This window comes from Neofelis nebulosa, chromosome 14 (assembly GCF_028018385.1).
Source record: "Neofelis nebulosa isolate mNeoNeb1 chromosome 14, mNeoNeb1.pri, whole genome shotgun sequence".
Classification (NCBI taxonomy): Eukaryota; Metazoa; Chordata; class Mammalia; order Carnivora; family Felidae; genus Neofelis; species Neofelis nebulosa.
Genome location: NC_080795.1, coordinates 79,042,469 through 79,062,341, shown reverse-complemented (window position 1 = coordinate 79,062,341; position 19,873 = coordinate 79,042,469). Strand labels below are relative to the sequence as shown.

Sequence of the window (19,873 nt, the reverse complement as noted above, 5' to 3'; positions counted from 1 at the left end):
GTGGACACTGTTACCACGTGCAGTTTCATGTGTCTTGTAGTTTATCTGCCCGGGGTCTGTCTTCACACACAAGAATAAGCTTGATGAGGGCAAACTCTGTTCCTTGTGGTTTCCGAGTGCCCGGAACAGAGCCCGGGAAGTGAAAGGAGCCGCCTAGACCTAAGGGTGGAGACTGGCAGTTAGTTCTGTGTTTGCTGTTGTGATATGCATGTTAGAAGTACTACCCTCTTCCAAATGCAAAGAATAAGAATATTCGGCAAACCCGACATCATTCCCAAAAAGAACTGAAGTATTGAACTCACCCGTATTTTGGCGAGCAGAGACAAACGGTTAGATTTTGAAGGCTGATGAAGGTCTGGAAAAGGCGGGCTGGCTGGGATGGGCTAAATCATGCCAATGATGCCACCCGGCTTCGTCGAGTGGGACAAACCCAACGCCACCAGAGGTGAACGAATGGAGCCAGGGTGTCTGCTGTTCCCTGAGCACCAGACTCTGCTGTTGCTGCTGTTGATGGACTGAGGTCCAACTGCATCCAGAACCCATTTTCCCTCCAGCTTGGCCACAGATGGGAGGCAGGGTGGCTCTGAGGGACGGCAGGCTCCCTGGGGCTGCCCTTCAGAGGGGAAGATGAACCTTAGGTCGTGTACAGGGGTTGAGGGGCCAGTGTCTGCAGCCCTAAGGCAGCACAGGTTGGGGTCTGTGAGCCGTGGCTGGTCTGGTCTGGAAGCCCAGCTGAGAGGGACCAGGTGAGCCGAGGAGGGGGCAGTGTGGGAACAGGAGGGGACCTGAGATGGACAGAACATCTCTGGGGTGGTGGTTGCAGAAGCTTCTCTGTCCCAAGTGTCCCTGGCCACCTATGGACCTGACCTGTTTTTCTCAGGATCTCGAGATGCCTTTGTTCAACACTCTGCTAAGAGCTGCATTCGAATTCCAGCCTGCTATCCTGCCACCTAGGTCATGGCTGAAGATAGGATACTTCGTGCTGCTAATTTATTTGTTCCAGTGTGTTTACGACTTAACCCTGTGCTTACATCCGTCAGAGTTCGCGTGTGCCACATACACCCAGTGCTGGCTTGCACTGTGACTGCCCCTGAGTGTCCGTGATGACTGGGTCAGAGTCACTCCCCAGGGTGGCCCAGCAGGCAAGGAGGAGATCTGGGAGTTTACCCCCAGTTCTGTCTGACCCACGTCCTGAGTCCTTTCCAGCAAGTTGTGGTGCTTAGGGAGCATCTTTTTTTTTTTTTTTTTTAAACGTTTTTTATTTATTTTTGGGACAGAGAGAGACAGAGCATGAACGGGGGAGGGGCAGAGAGAGAGGGAGACACAGAATCGGAAACAGGCTCCAGGCTCCGAGCCATCAGCCCAGAGCCCGACGCGGGGCTCGAACTCACGGACCGCGAGATCGCGACCTGGCTGAAGTCGGACGCTTCACCGACTGCGCCACCCAGGCGCCCCTAGGGAGCATCTTTAAATCGCCATGTCATTAATGTCTCCCCAAATTCCCAACACAGATCTCCTGGCTCTCCCTATGCTGTGGGCAGCACTGAGGCACAGGGGGCCTGCGTGACTCGCCAGGGGGTCACAGGGAGATGTGACCGTGTCCACCGCCCTGAGTCAGGCCTGCCAGGCCGCCCCTCTGTGATCCTTTGGATTTCTGATGCTGAACGGCTGCAGGCCTGGCTCACATGGGGACCAGTGGCTGTTTGCTGAGCAAACGAGTAAAGCTAACAGTATGTGGCTCACTGTCCCCCCGGCCTTGGGCTCATGCAGGGAGGTGCCTCCATGTCGTGGCATCCGCTCCTGCCTCTGCGGCCTGACCGGGTTCCCAGGGGACTCCATCTCAGCCTGGCTTCCTGCAGTGTGTGGGGCGGAGGCTGCGGACGGGGCCCAACCCCAGAGCACTGGCTGTAATTAAGAGCTTTCTCCACCCCGGGCTCTGTCGTGGCCACAAAACAACCTTTATATAGCTTATCGGGTGGCGTGAGTGAGCCTGTGGAATGCCAGCTGGCCACAGCTGGACCCTCCTCCTCCTTCTATTTCGGGGACACTCGGTGGTGGTCCTCTCTCCCCTCTCCCATGAGCAGGAGCCTCTTTCCTGGGTCCTGTCTCTTAGCTCCCAGGCTGAGACCCCAGTGTGGGTTTCCCATGTTTCTGTGGTGCATTGTCATAGGACACGAGGTCACCCTGTCTCTGTCTGTCTCTTGTTGGTGTGTTTGTGCTTAGCTGTGTTGCTGTTCCAGTGAGAGTCCAGACTCCTGGATATTATACTTACCAATATGGTGGGAGGGGAGAGGCGGGGAGAGAGAGGGAGACTGACTTGTTTTGTGTGGCAGGGAGATTAATTTTATTGTTCCCCTGTGACTCTCACTGGAAAAATGTTGGCATCTGTACCCCAGCTCTACATTTAATCAGTGGGTGCCCCTGCTTTCGTTCCGTCCCCCCGAGCCCGGCTCCCTGTGTGCAGGGTGAATGCCTCCTTATGCACTCCTTTTATCATGATGGGGCACAGGTTAGCCCCGCTGTGGGCACTGTGGCCATCGAAGGCTCACCTTGCTCTGTACTGTGCTCATCAACAGGCCATTGCCTTGTAAGTGAGTTATTAGGTTCACTTGATAATTTGTTTTGTCCTTTTTTCTTTTTGTGGTGCGTTTTCAGTAAACAACACAACTTATTTACATAGTTAGGAATGGACTGGATGGACCTTTAAAGATACCACCTGACAACTATGGATGTTTTAAGGACTCTACAGTATTGGGTTATTTTTTTCCCGACACATTGTAATGGATCCCCTGTTATCTCACAGACGTTGTTCTGAGGCGCAGGGTTCCTCCTTGAATAAGACACTTGTGATCCTGCATGTAGAGTGACATTCCTAGAGGAAGTCCCCTTGAGAAGAGAAGAATTGAGTTGAGCTTGGGATGGCAAGGATCAGTCCACGCCCAGAGCTCCAGGCAGAGGCAGCTGCGGTAGGTAGGCGTGCAGTCTGCGTGCTGGGGGGGGGGGGGGTTGTTACCCCCCACTTCAGGAGGTGGAAGTTGAGGCTTCGTTTCCCAGCTTAACATTTCCAGGTGTGTGCAGTAGAAGGCGTCCAGCCATGAGTCTTCCCTTGGCCAGAAGTAGAGCCCGGAATACTCTGTCCCCTTGATGACCGGTAGTAATGCCCAAGAAAAGGGCTTTGGGTCAGCCGTTGGCATGCCTGGGTCACACATCCAGCCTGAATTTCTTTGGGCCTTGTCTCCCTCTGGACCTGAGTGTTATAGTCCTCAAAGAAGGCACAGCCTGCTGGTGGCATTGACCCCAGTAACCAGTTCCTTCTGACCACACTCCTGCCTCCATCACCACATCCCTCTGCCTGCCCGGAGACTGGTGGTACCACGAGGACACACACCACACACACACGCTTGCACACGCAAACCCTATACACACACCACACACAACACACATGCACACGCACATCACGTGTCCACAACACAGAACCACACAGACATGTGCACATCTATACACACACCACACACACACAAACACCACACACACACACACACACACACACACACACACACACAGAGGCATATATTCTCCTTCCCCAACACACACACATGCACACACATCACACGTCCACAACACAAACACCATATACACGTCTATACACGCACCACATACAACACAAACACAGAACACACATACACACATGTACACACAGACGTATATCCCCCTCCCCCAACACACACACGGGCATCTGGGAACGTGTGTGGCCGCAAGACCCAGCTCGTCCTCTGGATGGATCTGAAGGCCGGAGAGGAATCTGTGGCAGCATCAGCTGTGGGATTGGAGCCGCCACGTGGATGTCTGTGGCTTGGCCCTTGGGACCACATCAGCCTCAAGAAGCAATTCCGGCCGGGCCCGCCCTTTACCTACGGGTCATGGGGAGTTTCTCCTGGGAAAACTTGTGATCAGGGTCACTCCCTAGAAATTGTAATCGGACTGCCTAATTCTGATGATGTGCTGGGACATTTCATAAGAAAATTATGGGAAATGATGGAAAACTGAAGCCAGCCTTCAGTTATTTTTAATTTGCACACATCCGGGAAGGCGAGTGTCCCCAGCTGTGCCCAGCCAGGCCCGTGCCTGGAAAGGGTCCCTGGGAGCTGTTCAGTGTGTGCCCCTGCCTGACTGCTGTCTCTTCCTGAAACCAAGGCCCATGTGTCAAAACTGGACATTCTGCCCGTAGCCCCTTAGGGCCAGGGAGTGTGTCCCACTGTGCTGGGGAAGGGGGGAGCGTGTGCTGTCACGCCCCCCACCCTCTGGACGGACCACCACTCACGTTATTTCTGGGTCCTGGCTTCTCACGATAGTGTAGTGCTGTCTCCCTCGTGCTGGACTCCGCATGTGCCTGCATGTGTGTGCCCGCAGGCGGTTCCTCCAAGAGTGTGCTCAGGCAGGGCAGTTCCGCTTCCCTGGAGCTGGTGCTCGTCACGCCCAGCTCTGCCTCCCCGCCCTCTGAAAAGTCAGGCCAGGTACCTAGCGTCTTTCCAGCCTCGTTCCGGCCGTACAGAGAGATGCTGGCACCATTCCTACGCTGCGGAGTGTCATGGGCGTCTCATGGATTGGACATGGGAAGCACTGGGCACAGTGGTGGCCCTGAGCACATGCTATGCACTTTGCTTTTGCTATACACACACACGCACACACAGATACACCCACATACACACATGCACACACATATGCACACATGTGTGTGCACACACATGCACATACATGTGTGCACACAATTAGCTATATGCACATACAAATACATGTGTGTACACACATACAAGTATATGCACATGTAAATGCACATAAGTATATACATACACATATATGCACACATATGCACTCACATATATGCACACATGTATACACACGTGCGCACACACACACATTCATATGCATATGTATATGTGTGTGTGCACATATACATATACAAATGCATCCACACATGCATGTATATACACACATGTATACATGCACAAATATACATAGGCATGTATATGCACTTACATGCAGACATGCATGTGCACACATACATGCAAGTATACACACATGTGTACACACGTGCACGTACATATGTGTACATAAATGTGCATGCATGTATATATGTACATGTGTGGAAACACGTGTGTGCACGTATACATGTATGTGTGTGTGCATGTGAAATTTGTGTATACGTGTATAACTTACATATAACACATACACAAATTTTATCTATGTATATGTGCACGTGTACATATACTATTTTCTGGAACGGTGATTACCTTTCACCTAGGGAGGTGTTTCTCAAGCTTTCTTTTTTTTGTTGTTATGTCCCCTAAACGACTCTGTATAAATGTTGCATTTTCCTCCCAATTGCCTCCTTCTCTGAGATTGAATACAGTCTGTTTATGCTGCTTGAACTTGGGTGGGCCCAAGCCATGGGATCTCTTTGACTTGCTCACCCCCTCCCTTGAGCAGTGTTTGCCCCTGGGAGGCAATATGGCCCCTGTGAGAAAGCATCGTTTCGGGTGGAGGGCAGGAGTCCAGGATGAGAATTCAGGGAAGGCCTGGGTTCGGATCCTGCCTTCTGTCCCTCAAGAGATGTGACTTTATAGTCTTCTCGTTTAGCAGATGGGACTCAGATCTAAAAGCCTGGGTTAAGTCCAGGTTTCTGTTTGGACAGATTACTTTCTTAAGCTTTAGTTTTCCCTGTTAAATGGAAATGGTAATAGTACCACCTACTCCCTAGAGCAGGGGGAGTATGCACTTAAAAGGCCCCCTTTGGAGCTTGTACGCAGGGGACTCATAGTTTCTGCATCAAGACCCTGATCTGAGGCAGGGGAACTGGAGTGGAATCCCAGCTCTGCCACCTGCCAGCTGGGGACCCCTCAGCAAGGGCATCACCTCTCAGACACTTGATCTCCTCGTCTGTAAAATTGAGATGGTATTTACCAATCTGGCAGCTCATTGACTGTGGTTCTTATTATCACGGTGTTATTGCACGATTTTTATGCAAAGCCTGTATGAAATAGAACTTGCCAAACATCAAAGTGCCCAAAGGTGACATGGCAGGATCTGAGCCCCCTGTCACAGGAAGGGAATCTAGCAGAATCTAGAAGTTCATGGATCCTGAGCTCTGTAATGGACACCAGCCCATTCAGGAAGGCAAGACTACAGCCTGCAGAGCAAATCTGCCCAGGCACCAGTTTTTCAAATTAAGTTTTGCTGGAATATGGCTTGCCAGCCTGTTCACATATTGTCTGTGGCTGTGTTCACACCATAACCTCAAGCTGATCAGTTGTGACAGAGAGCGCATGACCCACAAAGGCTATTTGCCCTCTGGCCCTTTACAGAAGAAGAAGTTTGCTGACCCCTGACAGTGTGTTCTGAAACGATGGCTGGGAATCTGAAGTCACTGTCACTGAGTCTTCTGTGACCCTGAGTAGGATATTTTATGGAGGCCTCAGTTTCCTCCTTGGGTGTTGAATGGGGTGAGTGGGATTCCCCTTAGAGGCTCCCTCTCCTCTAGCTCAGTCAACGGTCGTGCTACCCCCATGTGTGCAGCTGCGTTATGGATCCCTGCTCTGTTTGTCATTTTTAGGGGTCACCCAAGATCCTTAAGAAAGCCTCCTACCTTCCCTGGCCTCAGACAAGGATTCACATCCCAACTGGACTGGACAGGGCCCTGGGTCAGATGCCAGTCAGTGTCCTCCCCATGGCACTGACTTGCCGCAGGGCCTCGTGCCAGCCACAGCACCCCTTGTCCCTGGTGCCGTCCCACGTAAGCACCCACATGGGCAGGACCATCTCATTTACTGGGGTCATGTCATGCCAGGCGCTTTAGAAGCTCACAGAGGTTAGACTACGTGTTTCACACGGTGGTTTTAGTTTAGAGTTGATACAGGGGTACAATCTAGTGGCCACAACTAAATTAGTACTACTTGCGAAATGTAAATATGCATACGCACAGCCTCTCTCTATATGTCTGTATAGGAATATGCATCCGTATAATTAAATACGTGGAGAAAGTGCAATTTTGAGAGCCTCTCACATCCTGCAGCTGACCTCGTCCTAGCTGAACTTCATAGTTGTCAGAGAGCAAGTGGGACCCGGGGGTTACACAGCGTCTAGGGGCTTTCCAAGAAGAGTTGGCTGAGTAATTGCAGTGCTTCTGATACAAGTTCACATTTAACTGGAAAGTGGAAGGAAATCTGCTGGTAAAGCAGGTTCTAGGTGACTTGTTTTGCTGTAAAACGTGTCTGTCTTTGTCCTTTTAATTATAGGCTCTGGTTTCTTTGAGTTCACCCACCTATCCCCCACCCCCACACAGACACACACATACACTAAGACACAGGGCACACGCATGCACACACACGCTACTCTGCTGTTTGCCAGCTGTGTGAATTTGGGCAGAGGACTTAACCTCAGTTTCCTCATCTGGAAACCAGCATGCAGAACTCTCCCACGTAGGCGCATTGCGGAGATTCTGTGAATGTCTGTCGAGTGTGTGGCCTGAGTGAGTGTAGAGCCGGTCCTCACTGCCCCCAGGTTCCCTGGTTCAGAGGGGCATCAGCCAGCGTGCAGAGAAGCCACAAGACTAGCGAGTAAACATACAGGAGGCAGAGAACACAGCCAGCTCCTGGGGCCCATTCCCACATTCCTACCCTCCTCGCCTGGTGTCCTCGATGCAGAAATTTAGTCATTGGAGGTGAAAACCACCCGTTGACGCAATTCTCTGCTCACTGGAACCTGGAGGTAAAATGGGCCACAGAAGTCTTCATGGTTTCACATCAGGCCCAGGTCCCTGTGCTGGGATCAGGAGGGAGAGGGGCCCTGGCTGGCTGGATCCTTGCAGGCCAGCTTCTCACCCTCTTCCTTGCTTTGCAGGAGAGCGACACCTTGGTGCACATTCTAGAAGGGGTGACTGGGAACGTCTGACTGGGAACTCTGGCTCAGCAACAGATTATCCTGACATCACACAGGTGATCAGCCTGTGTGGCACATTCTGTTGTCACTAGGTGGGCAACTGGGCCTGGCCCAAGGGAGTCTAAGGCACTGTGGTCCACCAGGCATTTGTGGATTCGACGCCACAAAGGGCCTCAAGCACCTAAAACCAGATTTTTTTTGGATAAAGTAATTTGTTGTCAACAGAGGCGATATATACAATGGAAGATGGTGAACAGGAGGGTGGGAGTGAGCGGGGTCCCCATGGGCTTCTTCGGCTCCCTGGTCTAGGAGCTTGAACAGGTGGGGGAGAGAACGGACAGGTGGTTGCTGGAGGGGGTGGGGAGAGTGGAATCGGTGAAGGCGGATGAAGAGGTTTCAACTTCTAGTTATAAGGTAAATAAGTGATGGGGATGAAAAGTACAGCATAGGGAAAATAGTCCATATTGTTGTAATAACTATGTGAGCAGGTGGTAACTACGTTTATAGCGGGGTCATGTCGCAATGTATAAAAATATCAAATCACCATGTTGTACGCTTGAAACTGATGTGATACTGTATGTCAACTATACTGCAGTTTTTCTAAGTTTATTTATTTATTTTGAGAGAGGGGGGAGAGAGAGAATCGCAAGCAGGCTCCATGCTGTCAGCACAGAGCCTGACTCAGGGCTCGAACCCATGAACTGTGAGGTCATGACCTGAGCTGAAATCAAGACTCAGAAGCTTAACCGACTGAGACATACAGGTGCCCCAACTACACTGCAGTTTTTAAAAATTGAGGGAAAAAAATAAAATAAATATTGAGGAAAAAAGAAAAGAAAAGAAAGAGGGAGCCAGTAACCCTGCAGTGAGGGCCTATTAAAATTCTAGGCTAGAGAGAATTTTCTCTCTTTCTCTCCCTCCTTCCCTCCCTGCCCCCCTTCTGGAAGCTCAGCGGTGAAGTCCTGTGTTTGCTATTTATCATCTTGTTACTCGTCGTGTAATCTTTGCACTTGGCTTGTCCATCATAAGACAGCTGCTCCCGTGAAGATTCAATACACCGAAGTACAGAGGATGCTTGGAGTAGCGCCTGGCCCAGGGGGGAGCCGGCTGGCACACAGTAGGTGCTGCCTGGCCCAGAGGGGAGCCGGCTGGCACACAGTAGGTGCTGCCTGGCCCAGAGGGGAGCTGGCCGGCACACAGTAGGTGCTGCCTGGCCCAGGGGGAGCCGCCTGGCACACAATAGGTGCTGCCTGGCCCAGAGGGGAGCTCCCTGGCACACAGTAGGTGCTGCCTGGCCCAGGGAGAGCCGCCTGGTACACAGTAGGTGCTGCCTGGCCCAGAGGGGAGCCGGCTGGCACACAGTAGGTGCTGCCTGGCCCAGAGGGGAGCCGCCTGGCACACAGTAGGTGCTGCCTGGCCCAGGGGGAGCCGCCTGGCACACAGTAGGTGCTGCCTGGCCCAGAGGGGAGCCGCCTGGCACACAGTAGGTGCTGCCTGGCCCAGGGGGAGCCGCCTGGCACACAGTAGGTGCTCTCTGTTGCCCATATGCCCTTGAGGAAGTCACATGAGCTGTCTGGCTCAGTTACTCATCTGAAACATAGGAATGAGAAACCCATCCTATCATTTTGCTAAAGTATTTTATCCATCAGTTCTGGAAGTCTTGATTAAGTGCTTCCCAGGAGCTGGAAACTGGCTGCAGGTGATGGGGGTGTGGGGCTTCACGTGACAGGCACAGCCCTGTTCACACAGAACTTCTATCTCAGGGGGAAAAAAACCCAACACATTAAAACGTTAGCATGTAAAAAATATGAGGGAAACCACAGTGAGAGAGCACCTCACACTTGTCAGAAGGGCTGTTGAAAAGATTCGAAATAACACGTGCTGGTGAGGAGGAGGAGAAAGGGAACCTTTGTGTGCTGTCGGTGGGAATGTGAATTGGTGCAGACACTTGGAAGACAGTGTTCCTCAGAACATTACAAATAGAACTACCCTATGATCCGCCAATCCCAGCTCTGGAAATGTATCCAAAGGAAGTGAAATTGCCTCCTGGAAAGGATACCTGCACCCTCACGTTCGTTGCACCATTACTTACAGAAGCCAAGATGTGGAGACAACGTGACTGTCCGCATCCACGTGTGGATGGAGGGGTAAAAGGTGGTAGTGTAGACGTACAATGGAGTATAAGAAACCGAGGAAATCCTACATTTGCAACAACGTGGATGGGCCTTGAGGGCATTATGCTGAAGGAAATTGGCATAGATGGGCATATGGGGCGGTGTTCCCCAAGAAGAGGGTTTAGGGGCAGGAGTGGGTGGGTGGAGGGATGGGCTGGAAACGAGGAAGTGTGGGTAGAGAGTTGAACGGTGAGCCCAGCACATAGTAATGGTCTCGTGAGAAGCCAGAGGCTGGAGGGACTGGGCAGCTGGTTCGTGGTCAGCTACGCGGAGAAGGAATGGCAGCCCCTGAAGCCCCGTCAGCTTCGTTCTCCAGGTGTGGGGCGGCAGGTGCAGCAGAGCCCGGGCTGTGGGGCGGGGGAGAACCACAGCTGTGGAGGAGCACAGAGGCAGGTGACCCCTCCACATGCCACCCCAGGCTGGCCCCTCCGGCTGCAGACCCCTAGGGGCGGCGGCAGTCTGTGATGGGATGTGCAGCCCCAGCGGGTGCCCTGGACGGAAGGAGGGCATGTGGGCAGGGGCCCCGCCGTGTCCTCCGGCCTCAGCTCATCTCTAGTTACAGCTCTGCCTTGGCCAGCTGCATTAGTCCAGGAGGAGGTGGAAAGGCCGCCCAGCGGTTCCTCCTGGACATCTGGCTGTGATTTCCCACCAGCCTCACCAAAGCTCTCCCCCCCCCCCCCGCAGGAATGAAGCCAGTGGCCATTCTCAGAACCCACCTCCACCAGTGCTTGGGGGAGAGGCCAGAAGCAAATGAGCAGCTGGGCCCGCCAGGTTCCCTTCTGCCCCCAGGGCCCAGTGAATGGGTCCTGGCCTTGCCGTCTGCTCCCATAAGGCGTTCGGTGCCTGGCAAGGTAGAGGACTGAACCAGGATACCCTGCCCTTCCCTGGGGATTGCCCGGGTCACTGGTGCTCTGATTGTGGGGACATGACCCTGAGCCTGGACACAGATGGGTCTGATCCCAGGCTGCATGCTAATGGAGGGAATGTGGCCGTAACTAGAGAAAAAGAAATCGCACCTTATCTTCTTTGCCCATCTCTGCTGAGAACCACAGAATGTCCCTGTGGGGAGGCATTTGGGGCTCATTCCGCCTGCCCTGTGCTTTCCCGGGACCGCATGGGGAGGTGCTGTGTCCCAGCCATGGAGTGACTTAGGGTCAACTCTGGTGCCAGAACCCGGGCCTTCTTCACGCCCTGTCTCTTACCGCCTCCCCTTTCCTACAGGGACTCTTGTCTCCTCTCCTTGGGGCAGAGTGAAATATCTTGTGAGAACCCCCCTGGATTTATGTGATACGTTTGCATCTTTCTGCTCCTTTGTGTTTATGTTTCTGTCTGCTCAGAATCCCTGGAGGGAAGGAGGAGGCTCTGTTGACTTACCTGTGGTCTGTACAGCAGCCTGTCATGTAGGATCTGCACCTTGTAAGGCAGCCCTTGGGGTGCCCTTCCTCCTCGGGTCTCGTAGAAGCCCAGAGTTGTGGGTGACTGTCGGCAGACTGGGCATGGGTGACGGTCCCCCCAGAACCAGGTCGCACGGTGAGAACGGGCAGGAGGGAAAGGCAGATCGCCGCTTGGTGGAGACGGTGGTGGGCTGAGTGCTGAGCTGGCTGCTTCCTGTACTTGCTCACGAATCCCCCTGGGGACCCTGAAGGGTGGGCGTCCAGAGCGTGGACCCACTTCTGGAATCGAGAAAACTAGCCTCGGAGGCTGTAAAGACAGAGGGTGCCGTGCACTAAGGCAGCCGCTCACTCCCTGCAAAGGAGCCAACAGTACAGAGACAGCTACGAGGAAGCGTAAGGAGGTGTTCGCTCGGGTGGGACGGACAAAATTGCCCCCAGGCAGCGAATTTGGGTCAGAGGTTTTGCATCAAAGTCAGAAGGCAAAGCTTTGGGGAGAAAAGTTCCGCGTTAGAAGCCGGATGCCGTCACCCTCAGGACCAGCTTTCCCGTAGAACACACTGCCCGGCTGCTGGTGTTTCCTGGGTTTGGCCTCAGAGGACCTTTGAGGGGTGGGGGGTGGGAGGGGGGCTGTGGCCATGCACCAGGCGTGGTGGAGGGAGGTTCGGGTGGGGTGGCACCGGGGGGCATTTGTTGGCGTCAGATTCCTCCCTGTAAGACCAGAGTCCTGGACGGTAGGGTCATCCTGTAGGCCCTTTCCTGATCCTCAGTTCTGGCTGCTGGCGATGTGCTGTAAGAATACTGGTTCTAGAAGTCTCTCCATTTCCCCTGGCAGCCCAGCTCAGCCGCTGACCTTTCCTGCCTTGTGCGTCTTCCCCTGCCAGACTTTGGGGTGCGCTGGGCAGATTGCATGGGGTGTGCGTTTCAACCAGGCCCAGGTCTGCCTCCTGTCTCTGCCACTCACCGCAAGGTGACTTAGACGGACCGGGGAGCCTCTGTGAGTGAGCCCCAGTGCCAGCTGCAAACTGGGAGAGGCCAACCCACCGGAAGGCTGTGGAGAGACTTAAGTGAAATTTGCTGGATGGTGGGCTTCAGGAGGGCACGGACTTTTGCCCTTTCGGTTCCCTGTGGCCTCCCTGGCATCCAGGCAGTGATCATGTCCCTGCCGTAGTGGACCCTCGGGAATCATTGATTCATGTCCTGCTCCACTCCCTAATGGTTAACGTCCCAGGAGAACACGAGTGTCTGAGTCCTGACGGTGCACTGCCTGAGCCCCTGCCCACCGCTGGCCACAGACCCCCCCATTGCTGATCCCTGCCCTCACCTGTCCTATGAACGTCTCACGGATTCTGCTCATTTAAGGGCTTCTTGAGGGCCCCCAGAGCCCTGGTTGGACAGACAGATCACTCGATCCATGATGGTCCACAGCCTGCCGTGGCCCAAAGATGGGGGTAGTGGGGGTCAGACAGACCTGGATTTGGATTTTGCATCCCTGATGCTGAGCTCTGTGACCTGGGGACGAGCCGCTGAGTCTTGTGAGCTCACAGGGGGTCACTCTCCTGCTGCTTCGACCTGCTTTCCCCCAGCTCACCCTTCAAGTCTCAGTGGAGGCGTCCCCGACCCTCCAACCAGCTTGGGGCCCTCTGTGTTCATCCTGGCCTCGCCTTACAGCTTCCCACTGGCTCTCATCACCTGCTGGAGATGTCAGTGCCTTATTTGGCCAATTTCCATCTTGTCCACTGGCCAGCGCCTCCCTAAGGACAGCACATTTGTCATTGGGCCCATTATACCCTGGAGCAGCTCCGTGCCAGGTACATGGTAGGCATTCATTAAACGTGGGATGAAGGAAAGAAAGTTTGCACTTAGGTTTGGTGCCTCTCAGATGCCAGCTGAGCCTGCTGGGCCAAAGTGCCCAGGACCCATGTGGCACCTGGGCTCTGGTGCCCTTCCGAGTTCCCATGGCACCGCATCTCCTGCCCCCAACTAGAGGAGGTCCTTGGGGCCTGTGCTGACACCTGCTGGTGTCCAGTCCACAGACACCCCCGAGGGAAGAGAGTTCCCAGGAAACTAGGGACCTCTGAAATCCCACCCTTCTTGGGCAGCCACACTCTTATGCTAACTATATCACCTACTACCTGGACTCAGTCGCCCACTCTTAACTCCCCGGGAGACATCTCTTCATTGGCCTGAATTGCAAGCCCTGCCTTGGGTCCCCAGGCTTTCCTGAGCTGGCGTCTTCCTACCTTCCTGTCTCCTCGAACCACTCAGCGCAGGGCTTGGTCCCCCTCCCCACCCCAGGGCAAGCCAAGCCCCTTCCTCCTCAGGGCTCTGTGCCCCTTGCTGCTACCTGCTGCCTGTTCGCTCTTGCTGTGGCTGGCTTGTCCCCTTCTTAGCTCTCAACCCAGATGTCACCCAGCCAAGAGGACTTCCCAGACCAGCGTATCCAACGTGCACCCTGGCCCCCACAGCCAGCGCCCGGACATATCCCCTACATATTTCCTCCACAGCACGGAGCATAGCTGATGGCCCGCTGGCTTCTCTGTCTCTCTTGGCCTTCTGCTTCCTCCACTAGGCACGTGACCACCGAGAGGCCAGGGCACGTGTTTGCACTCACTCCTCACGCTGGGAGGTATGTGCCAGGCCCTTGGCAAAAATGTATTGGCTGAATGAATGAATGAATGAATGAACGAGCACTCATTAGGTGCCAGGCACCATGCCAAGAAGTTCCCACTCACTATCCCATTTAAGCTCCAGGATTACCTCTGATGGGGAGACGCCCCCCACACTTGCATCCCTATTTTCAGATCTGGGAGCACGCACGAGGGGCAGCTGACGTCAGAGAGGCGAGGTCTGCAGACTCCAGGGCACGTCCCCATCAGCCGTGGAGAGCACGGTCTCCCTCTGGCCCTGTTTCAGCCTCACCTTACCGCAGAGAGCGAGCACGGGCTGGGGCTGGGAGAGTGGAGGCGGCCTGGCGTGAGGCCCTCTGGCGTTCTCCCGGCTGAGGCTGGCAGGTCAGCTGGTGCAGGCCCAGCAGGCCTCCAGGCCTCCCAGGCTCACTTCTGCAAACGGTGCTTACAGCCACCAGCCCTCCTGCCTCCCCTCCCCCGGAGCCTCCTGCTGGCCAGCAACAGTGTCCCAGGGCCCGGCTGAGACCCACTTTTAAAAAAGAATAGTAATTGGACGCCTGGGTGGCTTAGTTGGTTGAGTGTCTGCCTTTGGCTCAGGTCATGATCTCACAGTTTGTGAGTTCGAGCCCCACCTTGGGCTCTCTGCTGTGAGTGCCGAGTGTATGCTTCAGACCCTCTGCCCCTCCCCCTCACTCTCTGTCCCTCCCCGCTCATGCTCTCTCTCTCAAAAATAAACAAACCTTAAAAAGATCAAAATAATAGTAACAAAAGCCTGAAAAGACTGCACTAGTAAATCACATTCAAATATTTAAAGCAAATTTGAAAATACAAAGATACAAAGAGGGGACAAAGAATCACTCCCAAGTTCTGCCTCCCGGAGGTAACCACGGCCTAAATATCCTGTGCCCTTCCTGATGCCCCAATATGTGTGTCTGTGGGAGCCAGCGAGAGGGTGCTGGCGTCGCACCAAGTTGAACCCTCTTTCTGCAAACGAGCTGCCTGATTGAAGTGGGTCATCTTTGCTGTCCTAGCCTCAGTTCTCTCATCTGCAAGATGGGCTTGATGAGCAGCACTGATTGGTGCCAGACGGGACGCCTCAGTCAGCAGCCAACGCAAAACCCCGCCTGCGGGAGCTGTGATCCCAGCTTACGTGCTCACGACTCCCGCAGGACCTACTCCTTTCACTCCCGTGGCCTGTCTGGATGATGGAACCGCTGGGGATTTGCGGGGCGTCAGCTGCACAGGACTGGAGAGTAGGAGCTCACAGGCTGCAGCATCTAAGTAGCTTCTGTGAGAGAGAAGGGGCCCCTGTTTGGGGTTGGTAGCCATCTTGCTGTCTGTCCACTCTAGGGTCCCCAGTACCCAGCTCGGAGCCTGCTGTAAATGGTCACAAGCGAGCAGGTGCGCGGGCAGAATTTAGCCAGCGCCTGGATCCTATAGGTGCAGGGTAAGGAGGCCCGTCTACAACAAGTCAGGGCCCTTCGTGAGTGGAAGGTGCTGCCTCCAGAGGTAGCAGCCGGCTGTCTGTGCAGGCTTTGGAGACGGACGAACTTGGGTCCCCGTCAGCTGGGTGACTTAAGCAGGTGACTTTCGGAAAGACTGCATGGTGCGTGGTCCGGAGCCAGATGGTGGATTCATCGAGCCGCCTGTATTGTTAGCGGGCTCTGCGGCCTTGGACCATCCATTTACTAACTTCCTTAGGCCTTTCTTTCCCCATCTGTAGATACTAGCACTTGCCCCTTGAAGCTGAAGGGAGAAGTGGATTCACTGTGTTAATGTGTTCAACATGCTCAGGACGGTGTCTGGTGCCCAGCAGCCTCTACACGTGACCGTCTGCTGATCACGGAGACCCCGCTGCCCCCAGCAGAGCGGAAACAGTCTGCACGCCCAGTGCCATACTGGACATGTGGGTCCTCCGTCCCCGGGAGCCACTGGCATTGCCGTCATAGTTGCTACTCACGTTGTCCCGGGCCCTGGAGCCTGGTGCAGTGTCGGCTGGCTCTCTAGAGTGAGGGTGACTTCCTGGCTGGCCTCGGAGCAGCGAGGGAGCTGTTCTGTGTGCCTGCTGGTACCTGATTCACCTCCTTCCTCCTCTGCCTCTCCCCTGCCCTCTCAGAATGCCAGCACCTCGTCTGTGGCTGGCTGGACTCAGTGGCGGTCACTGTGAAGTGCTGGGTGAGTTGAAGGCTTCCTGTCTGTTGCTCACCGAGACCTCTGCTCCCTCTTCTGTGGTCCTGCTGATTTGCCTTGACTGCAGCCACCGTCTCTTCTCCTAGATTCTAGACGTAGATTGACCTTTATTTCACATCCGGGTTCTCCTCTCATCCTGGGGAGTTCCTTAACCTTTTAGCCTCTGTTTTTAAATCTGTGTAATGGGGGGGGGGGGAATCTATCCCCTAGAGTGGTTGTTGGGGGTAAAATCTCCAGCTGGGAGATTGGCACACAGTAGGCAGTCAATGGTTGCCGGCACTCTCTTTTCCCAGACAAAGACACTCTTGGCTGAGAGCCTGGGGATGGAATGGCTGTGTGTTCTCTAGACGGAAGTGTGGGCGTGTCAGCGCAAAGCAGAAGGGCATCCTGTGCGAGCACACTTTCCCCTTCTGCCATGTGGTAAACTGAGGACAGCTGATGTGTTTTTCCACAGAAACTACAGTGAATTCCTGGTTTTTTTCCCTCTGGAAGAGCAGCTCTGGTCAATCAGCAGCTGGCCTCTCTTGAAAGCTTCTGGGGGAAATAGAAGTGGTTCTGTGGGCAGAGAGATCTTTTTCTCTCCAGAAGTCTAGAATATTCTACGTACCCAAAGACCAAGGGAGAATGACCATAAATCAGCTCCCAGGGAGAAGGTCTTTGTGATCAGTCATATTCTTGCTCTTTCAAAAAGGAAAATTGACCAAGTAACCAAGAACTAAGTACACATGTTGGACCCTGAGGACTTACCCCATCCTTAATTCCAGAACGGCTTCTCAGGTTGATACTGAATGATTTCCAGGTACACCCATATTTACTGGTATAGTGAAGATAATCCAGTCTGTCTGTGGCTCCTTTACCAGGAAGGTAATGTACCCATTCTTACCACCCTCTTGAGTTGTCCTTGGGCATCTGGAAAGAGAGGCAGCTTCCAAATCCTGGAGCCTGGCAAATCATTGCCACTCCCAAAAAAGGGAATGTGTGCAGGTTTGGGATGCGCTTAACTGCAAAAAAAACCCAACAAAACAAATCGCTCCTGTGGCTCAAATGGAAGTGTGTTTTTCTTACCCTCTTCACCCAGCCTTGGGTTGCTGCTGTTGGAAGTCCCCGTCTCCTCAGTTGTCCTTGGAAGTCCTGCAGACATTATGTCCCGCCATCTAAGGAGGAGGGAGAGTCACCTTGCCAAGTGCATCTCCCTATCTGTCCCGTTTCATCAGGAAAAGCAAAGGCTTTTTGAGAGACCACCCCTCTGCCAACCACAGCAAACTTTGGTTACTTATTTTCTCGTCCAGACCTGGGTCACGTGTGTGTCCCTAGCAGCAAGGGAGGCTAAAAAGGTGGAGGACAGAATAACCTCTGTTGGCTAAGACCGGCCGCCAGCCAGCCACAGCTCTTCTCCTTGGGCTGAAAAGTGCCGTTTGGAGTGAAAGGGGTATTCTTTTAGGGAACAGGTAGCACAGGTGACAGGGTCTGTCAGCCCTCCATGGCAGGAGCCCGGATCTGGGACATTTCTCACTTCTCGGCAGCGTCACGATGGAGCCCGTGCCTGGAAGGCCATCCAGCAGCGACTTCTCGGCTTAGCTGTCACTGGTCATTTCCAGCCATCACGAACTCGGGCAGCTCTGACACTTTGTGTCACTGTGTCACCACAGTCAGCCCATGAGTGCCCTGAGGGCAGGGATGGCAACTTGTCTTTTATCCCATTTGTGGGTCCCTAGAACTAGCTCTGTGCCCGGAACATTTCGGGACCTCAGATGTTTTAGTTGAAGTAAACGAGTTGATGTGGAAATAAATAGATCATTATGCAAAGTGTGGAAATATCTTGGCCAAACAGATACAGTTATAGGCTGAGAGGGACTTTGGATGCTGACCCTGTGTTCCTGCCAAGCAGGTGAACCCAGAGGCCCCAGCATCCCTGCAAAGCCTGGCTGGAGGGGGTAATTTGGGAACCATTTGTCCTGACGTACTAAGTCGGCTATAAATTGCCCCTTGATCCTCTCAAATGTATAAGCACTAGATATGGCCCCAAAAGGGGATTGGCAGGTGGTTTGGGGAACGAGTCCTTAAAGCGGTTTGGGCAGAAGTTCTAATGTCTTTGAAAAGAGCCTCCGTCTTACCTGTGCTCATGGTCCTTGGACTGTCCTTGCACATCTGGGTTTGGGAATCAGGTCACAACCTCGGGATATTTTCAGAGACAAGGCTCAGTGGCCCTGCCTGCCCTGAGCTCCAGCCATCAGTCTCCAGAGATTTGCTCATAATCAAGGATAGAACCTTCTGAGTCAGTGCATTCACGGTGACGCATGACCCACAGCCCGTCTCGCTGGCAGCCTTCCAAGCAACTGATGGTCACCCCACAGCTGCCGCCGTCCTGGGTGGAGCCGTCTAAATATTGCACGGGGCCTGGATCCTCTCTTGTATTTGGTCCTAGACAGACAGCTTGGTGCTGTTTCCAAAATAACCCCTTCCATGTGCCTCGTCGGACCTCACGGTGCCTTGTAAGATAAACATGAAAAATACCTCCACCCAAATCGGGGACGATTTTGTGCTTTCCCCCGGCTGCTGATGGTAAAAGGGGCCCCAGACCGGCCCTGCCCTGAATCACGCGTGCCCTGAATATGAAAAGAGGTCATTGCACACAGAACAGATGGGGGAACGTCTAATGAGGGGAGGTTATAATAGTGACATGGAGAGGGCAGGGTCTAGGTGAAGGAAAGCAAGATTCCTCAGGTGCTGAATTTGACGGCCACCCTCCCTCATGCCAGTCCTGTGACGAGCTTGAGCTGGCCCAGCCCTCCAGGCAGCCCCGTGCTCAGTGCGTGATTTATAAGGTCTCCCCGTCAGAAACACTTGCATGGAGACAGAAGTTAAGGGACTTATCCAACACACTGTGCCAGTTGGTCAGGAGCCTGGCACTTGAATCAAGGACTTTAAAATTCTAAGTTGGGGGGCACCTGGGTGGCTCAGTGGGTTGAGCGTCCGACTTTGGCTCAGGTCACAATCTCGCGGTTCATGGGTTCGAGCCCCGCCTCAGGCTCTGGGCTGATGGCTCGGAGCCTGGAGCCTGCTTCCGATTCTGTGTCTCCCTCTCTTTCTGCCTCTTCCCCTCTCGTGCTCTGTCTCTGTCTCAAAAAAAAATAAATAAATAAACATTAAAAAATTGTTTTTAAACTCTAAGTTGGTGCTCTTTCTGAGATTTTTAGGGCAACTGAGTTTCTGTCTCTTCCAGTTTTTTTAAGTGAAGAATCATGAAGACCTTAATATGAGACATTAACGTAATATCCTATAATGAAGTTTTGCTTTTATTTTCTTCTGTAAGACTTACTCTATTGCCTTCGGACAATTGAGCAGTTTTCTTCTGTTGGAATGGGACCTGAGACTCCTCGGGGTAGCATCAGGAGACACCTTGCCGGTGGGCCCCCAGCGCACGTTTCCCGCTCTACGGGCACCGCTAACTTGGAATCTGTATGTGTGTGTTCAAGCCTTTATAAATGTTTCCTCTGCTGGTGCCACTCTCGGGCTTTTGTCTGTCTGGCTAGGTCTTAACTGTTCCGTTAAG

At 53.5% G+C, this 19,873-nt stretch overlaps 1 protein-coding gene across 4 annotated transcripts in view; it reads left to right on the top strand.

Annotated features, from left to right (window-relative positions):
* The window catches only part of COL22A1 (collagen type XXII alpha 1 chain), a 258,118-nt gene that overhangs the window by 28,692 nt on the left and 209,553 nt on the right, over positions 1-19,873 (top strand). The window lies entirely within an intron of this gene.